The sequence below is a fragment of the Mirounga leonina genome, unplaced genomic scaffold (assembly GCF_011800145.1).
Source record: "Mirounga leonina isolate KUSES-001 unplaced genomic scaffold, KU_Mleo_1.0 Mir_166, whole genome shotgun sequence".
Taxonomy (NCBI): Eukaryota; Metazoa; Chordata; class Mammalia; order Carnivora; family Phocidae; genus Mirounga; species Mirounga leonina.
The window spans coordinates 1789853-1802201 of NW_023270418.1; the positions used below are offsets into that span (position 1 = coordinate 1789853).

The window sequence follows — 12349 nt, forward strand, 5'->3', positions numbered from 1 at the left end:
CTTCATTCTACAATGACTTTTTGTGTGTCCACTGTATTTGAAGCAATATAACAGATGCTAAGTAAGGTAAGATGTTCTTAGAGCTGCATAAGTTTTAGATGGCATATCATTTCATTAAAGTGGTGATTTAAAGAAAACTCTAGATTAGATTTATAATTCCTGCCACTTAAAATGTGCTTTAGTATGTAGCTTTTGAGTACCACAAAAAAATTCTGAAAACTTTTCTTTAAGCAGTAACTAATACATTACTAAGTTGCAAACATAACTAAAAATACTTTCACCTCCAAAGTGACTGAAGAGAAATATCACCCATAGAGGTGAAGTGTAAATTAAAGAGAATGCCATTCAGTAGTTACGGTGTTCAGTATATATGTCTAGGGGGCTCTCCACTGTCTCCACCTGCTCAAATCTTAGTGCTCAAGGACTGGCCTAATTCCACATTCCTCTGTCTTATACCGCATTGATTGCTCACTCTGATGAGAACCTACAGTTCTTATGTACCTACACCCTTAGCTCCAAAGGTTAGAATTTAACTATGGAACCTTTTTTTATTTAAATTGTTTATTACATATAAGTTGTCCTCCCCCACCTTCACTGAAAGCTTTCTGACTATATGAAACCTGAATGTACAACAAACTTCAATGAAAAGATACTCAACATCACTAGTAACCAGGGAGAGAGGCCAGTTGAAACTATGTAAGAAACTGTTTTTTATCCATCACTACAGGAAAAAAACATAAAATTTAACAAGGCTAAGTGCCTGCAATTGTGTAGCCAAATGGAACTTTTATACTCTTCTGCTGGTAGTCTTTATTGGTACAACTTCAGAGAACAGTTTGCTACCATCAAGTTAAGAATAGATATATAAATATCCATCACTAAAACCATTTTTTTCTAGGCATGTATTGTGAACAATCTCCCCTGCAGCCTGTCTACAACAATCTTAACAAAAGTATGGTTTGTAGAAGTGAAATATTGGAGGCAACCTGAATGTCCATTAAAAAAGATATATGGTAGTTGCATACAGTAAAATCTCTGTAACAGATAAATCATATATTTGTGAATATCAGAAGCAACATTAAGCAAAAAAAGTTGCAGAATGATTCCTACAGTACATTGTTTATATGGAGTTTAAAGACATTGAAACAGTTACACATACACATGTAGTAAAATAAGAAGCGACATTGAAACAGTTACACATACACATGTAGTAAAATAAGAAGCGATACTTAAAGGATGATAACTGCGGAATTCAGTATAGTGGCTACCCCTGAGGAGAGATAGAAATAGGAGCACGGAAGGTAAAGAGGGTTCAGTGCCATAGATCTGAATTATTCCTTTTAGATTGAGGGAACTGTGGGAGAATGTTAAGATTTGACAAAACTGAGTGGTGGGTCCAGGTGGTCATTATATTGTTCTCTATATGTTTAAAATATTCCATAAAATTCAATTATAGTTTGATTTCACTGTTGATGCATAAATTGAATTTAGTAGATGCAGATAAACACTATTAGAGTAAAGCAGCACCTTGTTGTCATGTTTTCACTTTAAGATTGCAATGCTATGGAAATAAAACCTTGATGGTGTCATTTTCTTTCTCCAAAAAGCTTGAGCACAGCAAAACTGAAGTGTGGTGAACACAAATGAAATTTTATTACATTTTCATTTGTTTTTGTTTGATTGATTGGTTGGGTTTTGTATAGCTTTGGTATTTGGACTGATATTTGGAAACTTGAAAATGTTGCTTTCTTCTTCATGGTAACCATTTTATTATCTTAATGCTAAATTTTAAGGGTAGTGCTAATTCATTCATGTTTTAATCTTGAGGGAGACTTAAAATAGCATTTGAATTTTCTCCTACCTAATTACAACAAAATATTATTTTGTCTAGTGAAATTTTGAAATCCTAACTAGTCATTACCCAGTAATCCTTAGAGTAACTGATTCAGCTTTTTTAGAATACTATGAAGGAGGTGTGTGATTTTAATATTGCCTTCTTGTCTACATTCTGTATTTCTTTCACTGCCATTATATATGTGCTGGTATTTAAATAGCAAGACCAGTACACCACAAAATTTTGGAATCCCCTAAAATATAACCGGGAAAGACTTGAAAGGGAAATTTCAAAGTAAGGAAAATTCTCAGCTATGATAGTATAAATATGGAGGGATTATATAAGGAAATACAACACTTTTTTTTTTTTAACCTTGCTAAACTCTGATGCTAGTACTAATGAATAGAAGCCAGAAGTTGGAGGGCAGAGTACTGAAGAAGACATGCTAATCAGAAAAAGCCTCCAGAAATCTACACACAATGTCCCCTTAAGTTTTAGATGAGTACTAAGATGTATGCATATAGGATGAAATGCCTGAGGTCAAGCAAAGCATCTGGGGCAGCTGTGAACAAATAGTTCTCAGAGTTTACATGGGGCTGTGGGGTATGAGTTTCAACCAGCTAGAGTGGGGACTCCTTTTGGAATCAATATATGCAGTCCAAAAAGACCATAGCGTCATAGTGGGAATAAACTATCCCTAAAATAAAGGCTAACCTGTATGCTCCTTAACAAAGCTTAAAAACAAGCCTTAAAAGAAAAAAAAAAATGGACCCAAGTAACTTTATTGGCAACAAAGGAAAACAAAAAACCCTTGAACAACATAAAATTCGTCATGGCCAAAATTTCCAATAAAGCACTGAATGCAGGAAAATATCAGTTGATAGAAACAGACCCAGAAATGAAATTAGCACACAAGCATGTTGAAACTACTAACTACTTTTATATGAGAATATATTTACAATCCAAAAAGAACTTCTAGAGATGGAAATTATAATATCTGAAGTGAAAATGTCATTCGATGCAATTAACAGAAAAAACAGGTCAGTGTTCTTGAAGATGCAGCATAAATGTATCCAAAATGAAGCACAGAGAGGGGAAAAAAAGATTTTTTAAAGAAACATATCCACAGCATCCTGTGGGAAAATATGAAGCACTCTAATTTAAATGTGATAAAAGAAGTCCCTGCAAGAAGCCGGGGCAGAAAATATGTTTGAAGATACAATAATGGCCAAATTTTTCTTTCATTTGATAAAAGCTATAACCCACAGATTGTAGAAACTCAGTGAACCCTAGGTAAGATTGACACAAAGAAAACAACACCAAGACATATTGCAAACAAAGTGCCAATAAGTAGTGATAATAATATAAAGTCTTAACATGAACCAGAGAAAAATTAAACAGAGGAACAAAGAAAGAATAATTTCAGAATATTCTTAAGAAACTATGTAAGCCAGATGATAAATGACATTCTCAAAGTGCTAAAAACAACTGTCAACCTAGATTCTATATTTAGAATATATTTCAAAAATGAAGGCTAAATAAAACTTGCCCAGAAGAAGAACACTGCAAGAATTCATCTCCAGCAGACCATCAATACAAGATAAAGTAAGTTCCTCAAGTGAAAGGAAAATATCACCAAATGGAAACTTGAATCTAAACAAAGGAATGGGAAATGTCAGAAATAGTAAATGTGTGAGTTCCTAAAAAAGACTTTATTTTCTCACTTTTTAATTTTTAAAAGATAATTGACTAAAGTAAAAATAATGTATTACGGATTTCAAAACATAGCAACATAAAATGTATGGCAGTAATCAAAAAAAATTAATGAGAAAATGGAAATAAAGTTCTTACACTGGACATGAAGCAATTTAATGGTAAATTATGATAAATATGTATATTGTAAACACTAGAGGAACAGGTAAGAAAAAAGTTTAAGCTACAAAATAAAGCTGATAAGCTATTAGTGAAGATAAAATGGAATCTCAAGCAAAAGATTTAGTTCAAAAGAAGATGCAAACATAAAGAAATAGAAAACAAAAGGTATGGGGCGCCTGGATGGCTCAGTCCCTTCGGCTCAGGTCATGATCCCAGGGTCCTGGAATCAAGCCCAGCATCGGGCTCCCTGCTTGGTGGGGACTCTGCTTCTCTTGCTCCCTCTGCCACTCCCCCTGCTTGTGCTCTCTCTCCCCCTCCCTATCTCTCTCTTTCTTTCTCTCTCTGTCAAATAATAAAATTTAAAAAGAAAAGAAATGGTGTGATGGTAGACTTAAATTCAAAATGAATGGTCTGTATATCCACATAATGGAATATTAGTGCTAAAACGAAATAAACTATGATGCTATGAAATGACATGGAGGAATCTTAAGTTCATATATCTGAGTGAAAGGAGCTAATCTGAAAAGGCTACACACTGTGTGATTCCAGCTACATGGCATTCTGGAAAAAGCAAAACTGCAGAATGAAAAAAGCAGTGGTTGCCAAGGGCAGGGGATACAAATAAGCAGAGCACAGAGGATTTTTAGGGCAGTGAAAATAAGCTCTCTCACCGAATGCAGCTTGAATAAACCAGAATGCAGGGAATAGCTATTTGAGATCTCTGAAAAGTAAATTGGAGAAGACCAGAATTCAAATACCTTGAACTGGTGATAAATTTATGATTTGTTTGCCTCCAATATCCCCCAGTCTGGTCTCCAGACAGCCTGAAACCCAGAATTAAGGCATCAGCGAAGACTAACTAGCTCCTCTAATTCTAACTTGAGGAATGGGGAAAGGATCTCCTAATGCTTAGGTAGAGAAATCCGCATTTTTCTTTTCTATATTTCTCTTTGTTCTCTTATACCCTCGCCCCCAAATAACCCCACAGTGGCAGCAGTGGGGACCCACAAACATCTTAAACTCTGAGGGATGGTAAGTAAATGAGTGGGTGTGGCTGTGTTCCAGTTAAACTTTATTTACAAAAACAGGCAGCCAGCCTCAAAGCCCTCCATAAAACAAATCTCCAGGCACAGATTGCTTCATTGCAAATACTTCCAACCACTTCAAAAAGAAATAACACCAATTCTATACAGTCTCTTCCAGAAAATAGAAGAGAGCTAATTTTATAAGGGCCTTAATACAAAAAACCAGACAAAAATTATACAAGAAAATTAAACTACAGAACAACATCTTTCATGAATATAGATGCACAAATTGTCAACAAAATACTAGCAAATTGAATCCAGCAATATTTTTTAAAAAGAACAATACACTATGACCAAGTGAGGTTTAGTCCAGGAATCCAAGACTGATTCAATAATACAAAATTTAAAAATATTGTAGAATTATTTAATACAGTCAACCGTGCTAACAATCTAAAGAAAAACCACATGGTCACATCAGTGGATGCAAAAAAGCATTTGACAAAATTCAGTATCTATTCGTGATAAATACTCATAGCATACTAGAAATAAAAGAGAACTTTCTGAACCTGATAATAGACATCCACACAAAGTCCACAGTTAGCATCATACTGAATGGAGCAAAACTGAATGCTTTTCCTCTGTTTGGGACAAGGCAAGAATGTTCACATTCACCACTCCTATTCTCTTATATTGAGGGTCTTAGCAAGTGATAAGGAATGAAAAAAGAATTAAAAGTCATTGGAAAGGAAGAAATAAAACTGTCATTATTTATAGATAACATGATTGTGTCCACAGTGGATTCTAAGGAATCTTCAGGAAAAACTACAGAACTAGTAAGAATTTAGCAAGGTAGAAATTGACAGGCTGATTCTAAAATTTGAATGCAAATGCAAAAGACCTGGAGTCACCAGGCAATTTTTCAAAGAATCATATTGGATTCTTTTACTATGTGATTTCTAAACTTATTAAAGAGTTCTGTTAAACCAGACAGTAAGGTTTTATACTATATAAAGACATAGAGATTAATATAACAAAAGAGAATCCAGAAATAGACCCACTTTTGTATAGTAATTATATTTTTCCAAAGGATCGATGTAATTCAATGGGAAAATGATAGTCTTTTCAAGAAATGGTGCTTAGAACAACTAAATGTTTGTACAGGAAAATAATCTCAATGCTTACCTTATACTATATTCAAGAACCAACTCTAAATGAGTCAAAACCCTAAATACAAATGTATAAAACTGCAAAATTTCTAGAAGATAACGTAAGAGATAATCTTTGAGATCTGGGGTAGGCAAAAGTTTACGAGGGTGAGGTAATGGTAAGACTCATTGAACTGCACATGTAAAATGTGCACGTTTTACTGTATGTAAATCATGCCTTACTAAAGTTAATTAAAAAAAAAAAAACACCTCACTGGACTATCAATATTTCCAGGATAAAATCCAAATTCCTTACGTTGGCCCTTTATAATCTGACCATTTTTCATCATTTCCAATCCCACTGTGTTACATTCCACATCATAAGCCCATCATATGCTCCAGCTCATATGGACTTTTACAGACTGCTCATTTTTTGGCTAACTTTGCTATCTTTTCTTACTCCTTGCCTTTGTCTAAGATAGTCTACATAGAAAGCTGTTTTGACCTCTTTCACTTGATAAATTTCAATTTTCTCTTTATTACCCAGCTTATTTCTATAAATCTTTCCTCACCTTAGAAAATTAATTGCTGTCTTCTTCGTTCTCTTAGATCAATTCATGCATACATCTGTTATCACATCTCAGTATGCTGTGATAAAGGGTTCTAATAGATGAGTTGTCTTTCTCCTTTTTGATCTGATGTAGTATTTGCCATATTGTAAATATTTTGCTGAATATACAAGTAAGTATAGTAATATGCATTGTCATTGAAATCTCATTTCCTCTAATCACCTTGGGTGACATCATGCCAAGGGCATTTACTGGCTGTTTTATTTGGTTTTCCCATTTTGTCAACTCTGATGTTCTCAAAAATTTTATCATACTATTGAACTTGAATAGATTGGTATTCAGATTTATCTTGGCATGTTTGAAGAGTTCTCTGTAGTTGGGTTTAATTAAAACTAAAAGTAGTTTTGGACTCATTATGCTCTAAAATTATTAGATAAAATTTAATAAAGCTGAATGTCTAATCAGAATAATTTACTGTGTGTATAAACCTTGTCTTAATATCCAGAAAGTAATATAAGATTTTTTAAATAAAATATTATAAATATGCCTTTCATCATGCTGCCTAGATTGTGGGGCATGGGGCAGGTGTGTGAATATCTTCAATAATGATAAATCTCTTTTTGCACCCTTCAGGGTAGACTTGATATTTAGAAAGTAAGAAAAGATGTTGTGTGAATAAGGAATTTCTCAGACTAAGAATTGTACATTTGGGGGCACCTGGGTGGCTCAGTTAGTTAAGCGGCTGTCTTCGGCTTGGGTCATGATCCCGGCGTCCTGGGATTGAGCCCTGCCTCGGGCTTCTAGCTTGTCGGGGAGCCTGCTTCTCCCTCTCCCTCTGCCTGCCTGCTGCTCCCCCTGCTTGTGCTCTCTCTCTCACTCTCTCTCTGTGTCAAATAAATAAAAATAAAATAAATTTAATTAAAAAAAAAAGAATTGTACATTTGGCCACAAACAAAATGGAACTATAAAATAATGAACCTAGTTTGTTTTGTTTTGGTGTTTGGCTTTTGTATTATATTTTATTCACAACCTAGATCTAAAAATATTTCAGAAGAAATGCTGTCAACATTTGAGCACTTGCAGCATTCTGGGAGTAACAAACCACCCTCCCAGAATGAATGCTTTTAACGTAGTTAAAGAACACTTAGTTTAAAGTTTAAATTCAATGTGTTTGTCCCCTTTCCTTTAATGTACAATTTTTTATTGTACAAACTTATATGGCAGTGTTTACTGTAAAAATCAAGATCTTTTTCATGTAATTTGGCTTTGAAAATATGACTAAAATCAGGCTATTTATTTTTCTTTCTCTTTATGTATCTAGTAAGCTTTTATATAATGGAAAATCCATTTCTCTTTTTTCTTTCATTCTTGAAGCTGTAATAGTGATAATAATGATTTTTAAATTTTCCCCCTTCTGGGGCAATGAAATTTCATTGCTCGGGAAGAAATTAATTTTAAAAAGCCACTATAACAGAACTGAAATCAGTTTTGTTCTTTGAACTGCAGCACTGCTTTGTGGTACTAATGGCCGTCTGCCGATGGTAAAAACAGGGTGATACAGCTCAGCTCCACAGAGAGTGTCCTTTGCAGCTCTCACCACCGTATACACGCTTAACAGCATCGGTCATTTCATATCTATTTGACACCGAGTAATTACTACGATCCATTCCAGTATTACAGCCACTGCCTTGGCATTTTTGTCAGGCCTAAACAATTGACGGGAGTTCGGCAGTGTGAATTACGTATTTATTTCTGTGACCCTTCATGCTATTTAATTAACTTTAAAAAGTGCTGTTTGCACCCTCATTTTGAAATTGAGATTATTACAGAAATAGTTACTTTGCTTGTATTTCAAGACATGAAAATTATACTAGCTTATAAGGTAATTACTGTTATGACTCTTTAATTATTCAATGTTTAATATTGATGCTTAAAATTTTTTCTTTCATGAAAATTTAACAAAAGTATCCATTACTAGTTCATCTTGACTTGTGCTATATTTCTAAGCTGAGGACTACATGGAACTCTTAAATGTATCCTTTAAACTTGAAATGAAGAATTTGATGACCTGCTTCATAAGCTCTATAGAACATTTCCATTTTGACCTTTATCCTAAGGATTGAATAGAACATTTACAAACAAGCCAACTTTCATTTTTTTAACACCTCCAAGGCACTTAAACAGCAGCAACCATTAGAGGACATGCACTAAAAAGAAACATTTGCAACAATACCTCATATACCTCAACAAAATCACTAACTTGAATGCACAAAGGATTTTTTTTTTTAGGTGGTAAACATTTGAAATAATACCCATCACCACTGATAATCACTGAAATGCAATCAAAGCAGTCAGATTCTGGTGGTAGTTTAAATAACAAAAATACTTCTGTTGTTCTCTTTTACTCATTTTTGTTTTGTTTTGTTTCTAATAACACCCAGCGTTGATGAAGATGGCAGGAATGTAAAACTGGAATATACTTTATGCCTTTTTGGAAAGTATTCCACTTCTGATCATTCATCCTAAGGAATCAAATCAAAATTCACTTTTTAAAAAATATTTGCTCTTCTAAGAAGTGAAAGTATAGTGTTTTAAATTGCCTTTTTTTTTAATATTTATTTCTTTATTTTGGGGGGAGTGCAGAGGGAGAGAATCCTTAAGCAGACTCCCTGCTGAGCATGCAGTCCGACAGGGGGCTTGATCCCACTACTCATAAGATCACAATAGGAGCTGAAACCAAGAGTCAGACGCCCAACGGACTGAGCTACCCAGGCACCCCAAGTTACTTTTCTTTCTTTAGAGTATCTTGCTTTGTGGAATTTTGTTTTCATTTTTGTATAATCAAGTCTTTAACCTTTTCCATTTGGTTTCTGACTTTGGTTTCATACTGAAAAAGATTGTATTACTATATTTACACATTTCTGTTGAATTCTTTCCTCAGTGACTCAAAATGCCCCACTTACATGTACTAAATCGCCATAACAGATCTTTTGGCTTCTCTACTATATTCCATTTATCTCTGAGTCAGTTTATTCCTAAGCTGCCACATTTGTTAAACAATTTTTTTCCATAACTTACATACAATAAAAATTCACATATCTTCATTGTATACTTTGATGAGTTTTGACAAATGTATGCACCATCCTAATCAAGATAAAAGATATTTGCATCACTCTAAAGTTTCCTCCTTGGGGATGCCTGAGTGGCTCAGTCAGTTAAGCATCTGCCTTGGCTCAGGTCATGCTCTCAGGGTCCTGGGATCAGGCCCCACATCACATTGGACTCCCTGCTCAGCGGGGAGCCTGCTTCTCCCTCACCTTCTGCCCCTCCCCTGCTTGTGCGTGCTCTCTCTCTGTCAAATAAATAAATAAAAACTTTAAAAAATAAATAAAAATTTTTTAAAAAATAAAATAAAAAGTTTCCTTTGATCCCCTATGTGATTATTCATTCCCAGCTCCAATTCCCAGACCAAGACAACCACTGATCTGCTTTCTGCCACTATATATTAGTATTACTAGTACTAAACTATTGGTATTCTTTTAAAATGTTATACTTCTTTGCTTAACATATTTTGAGGTTCATCTGTATATCAGTAGTTTGTTCCTTTTTATTCTTAAATAGTATTCCTTTATATGACCATACCACAGTTTACTAATACCACATTCACCTGCTGCTAGACTTTGTGTTGTTTCCAGTTAGGGGCCATTATGAATGGAGTTGCTACAAACATTCATGTAAAAACATGTCTTTGTGTGGACATACATTCTCATTTCTCTTGGGTAGATACCTAGGAGAGGAATTACTAGGTCTTATGGTAAGTGTATGTTTAACTTTATAGGAAACTAGCAAATTTTTTCAAAATCACTGCACTGTTCAACTGTTAACTGTTAAAATCTGCACTGTTAAAATCAAATTGTTCAACGTTCCTACCACCATAGTGGGGTCAGCTGCTCCACATCCTTGTTAGCACTTATAAAAAAGGTCAGCCATTTTAATTTGTCATTCTTTTGTCTGTAAGCAGTCTTTTTAATTAGCATTTGCCTGATGACTAATGATGTTGAGCATATTTTCATGTGTTTACTGGTCATTTGTATATTTTGTGTGTGGGAGGTGTCTGTTAAAAATACTTTGCTGAATTCTTAATTGGGGTGTTTGTCAACTTACTGAATTAAAAGAAACCTTATATACATGGGTACAAGTTCATTGTCAGATATATGTGGTGTTAATATTTTTATCCCAAATCCCAGCATTTCTTTTCATTTTCTCAATATATTTTGAAGTTTGTATTTTTGTTTCCTAATTAAGAAATCTTTGCTACCCTAACATCATAGAGTTTTTCATACATGTTTCTTCTAAAAATGTTATAGTTTTGCCTTGTACATTTAGGTCTATAGTGTATTTCATGTTAATTTTAAGAATAATAGTTCATTTTTTCCAAATGTACATTAGGCTGTTTCTTCATCATTTCTTGAAAAGTCTGTCCTTTTCCAATTTAATTACTTGGCTCCTTAGTCAAAAATTAATTGACCATATATGGATATGTCTTTTTCTGAGCTGTTTTGTTCCATTGATCTATGTATCTGTTCTTATGCCAGTTAGACACTGTCTTCATAAGATGATGTAAGTCCTCAGACTTTGTTCTTTTTCAAAATTGTTTTCATTATTCTAGATCCTTTAAATTTCCATATAAGTTTTAAAATCAAATTGTTAATTTCTTACCCAAAAAAGCCTGCTGGGATTTTGATTGGAACTGTTTTGAATCTATAGATTACCTTGCAGAGATCTGACATCTTAACCATATTGTTTGTGTCCTCCATCCACAAGCAGAATGTATGTCCCCATTTACAGTGACCCTTGAATAATGTGGTCAACCTCCTATACAGTCGAAAATCTGCACGAAACCTCTGACTCCCCAAAGTCTTAACTACTGATAGCTTCCTGTTAACCAAAAACCTTTCCAATGACATAAACAGTCTATTAATACTTATTTTGTGTATGTATCATATATTCTTAAAGTAAGCTAGAAAAAATGTTAAGAAAATCTTAAGGAGGGGCACCTGGGTGGCTCACTCAGTTAAGGGGGTGCCTTCAACTCAGGGGGCTCCTTGCTTAGCATGGGGGGCCTGCTTCTCCCTCTTACTTTGCCAATCCCTCTGCTTCTGCCCTCTCTCTCTCTCTCTGTCAAATAAATAAAATCTTAAAAAAAAAAAAAATAAGGAAGAGAAAATGCATTTACAGTACTTTACTATATTCATCAAAAAAAATACACAATTAAGTGGACCCATGCAGTTCAAATCTGTGTCGTTCAGGGGTCAACTGTACTTTCATCATCTTTAGCACTATTTTGTAGTTTTATGTGACTAAACATTGTACATATATTGTTAAATTTATCTCATGTATTATATGCTTTTTTTTGACGCTGTTGTAAATGCTCATGGGCTTTTATTTCAACTTCAAATTCTAATTCTACATTGCTAACATATAGAAATGCAATTTTCTATTCTAAGATTGCTAAACCATCTTACAGTTCTAGTAGCTCTTTTTGCATACTAGGATTTTCTCTGTATAAGACCATGTGGTCTGCAAATAAAGACTGTTTTGCTTCTTTTTTTTCCGCCCCCAAACTATATCCTTTTTTATTCCTTCCCCCACACCTTCATGCCCTGACTAGTACATCCAATACAATACTAATTAGAGGTGGTCAGAATGACCATCCTTAACCTCAGTTCCAATCTTAGGAAGAACACACTCAGTCTTTCGCCATTAAGAATGTTATCTGGAGTGGGGTGCCTGTGTGGCTCAGTCGGTTAAGTGGCCCACTCTTGATTTTGATCTCAGGGTCCTGGAGTCGAGCTCATCACTCAGTGTGGAGTCTGCAGGAGATTCTCTCTGTCCCTCCCC

At 34.5% G+C, this 12349-nt stretch overlaps 1 protein-coding gene across 2 annotated transcripts in view; it reads left to right on the plus strand.

The window, feature by feature from the left end:
- Positions 1-12349, plus strand: part of PRMT3 (protein arginine methyltransferase 3) — a 138846-nt gene that overhangs the window by 116861 nt on the left and 9636 nt on the right. The gene's annotated exons all lie outside the window — the stretch shown is intronic.